Consider the following 1,432-nt stretch of genomic DNA (forward strand, 5'->3'; position numbering starts at 1 on the left):
CTCATGAAAAATTATCCCAAAATACCTAAATGCACTAACTTGCTCAATAGATGTCCTGTCTATATACCAATTCAAAAATCTCCAAGGCCTATATTTGAAGAATTCCATCACCTTAGATTTAGTATAATTTATTACTAGTCCTTCTTTGCATTAAATAGAGAAGGCCTTCATAAGGTGACACAATCCTACAGGAGTTCTTGCTTTAAAAAATGGTGTTGTCAGCATGGAGCAAGATAGAAACCAGAATGGATGCCAGAATTGTAGAGGAAGCCCAGATGTTCAAATGATCATCTATAGATTATTGCTGGGATTCCAGAGGGCCTCTTGGAAAGGACTTTTGGGATTTCCCAGAAATAAGCTGGCAAATTATTAAACACTAAGCAGAATTGTAGAAACAGTTGTTTTATATCCAATTTAATTAACGGAAGAGAAATTTCCTAATGAACATTAATCAACTTTTTAATTAAGATGGTACCAACCACCCTGGCTAACGAGCTGTCAAAGTTAAGGTTTATGGCAAGATCCTCTGCTTCAAAGGGACAGGTTTAAAAGTTCACAATGGCTATGATTTTTAGTAACTTTAAATAAGGAAAAATCAAACTAAGCTTCTCTTTTTCAGTTTAAAATGCTTTAACATATAAATATTGGACTCTATAAGCAATGTAAATATTTGCCTTTTAGCAGCTTATTATGTTAAGGCAAAAGGACTGTTTGTTTGCTTGCATAGAGAAATATCCACAAGCTATAAGACTGGCAAACTGATAACAAGCAAAGATTGGGAAATAGCCAAAAACATTTCCAGAAGTTAATGAGGTAGGAGATATTAATCATGCACACCTGTCATGAATTAAGAGGCCAATTAAGAATGTAGAACTTAGGTTATATGAGAAGGACCCCAACTGGCCAAGGTAAAACAGTATATTTTACAAAAGTAAAGTTTTAATTTAGATTTAATACTTTATAAAATTCAGCAAAAATCTTCTGATGGAACAAAATGAAGAATAATAGATGAATTCAAAGTATCTACAAAAGCTTCATGCCATAGGCTATTTTGGAACATTAGAAAGAGCACGTACAGAGTTTAATTCTTTGGAATATCATTGTATTGATATATTTTTCCATATTCTTTTTATTTTCATATACTTTTAATAGAAATAGTTCACAAAATTGCTATTAAGAGTGTTTTCATACATATATGCATGTAATAATGTAAAGAAACTATTTTTTGTAATGGAAACAGGTAGATTTTATATTGAGAATGAACTCAGCCTAAAAGTTCATTCAAAGGTGGAGCAAGTCTGGGAGAAAAGCCAGTATGATGAGCATCTGCATTAATCGTTTTTAATTAGATGAACACCTGCAGTGTAGCGCTGAAACACAGCCAGGTAGTCTCTTGTTTGTCAAATGCTTGATAAATGACTGTTGAGACAAA

Source organism: Gekko japonicus, unplaced genomic scaffold, assembly GCF_001447785.1.
Source record: "Gekko japonicus isolate JY-2015 unplaced genomic scaffold, Gekko_japonicus_V1.1 scaffold1626, whole genome shotgun sequence".
Lineage (NCBI taxonomy): Eukaryota > Metazoa > Chordata > Lepidosauria > Squamata > Gekkonidae > Gekko > Gekko japonicus.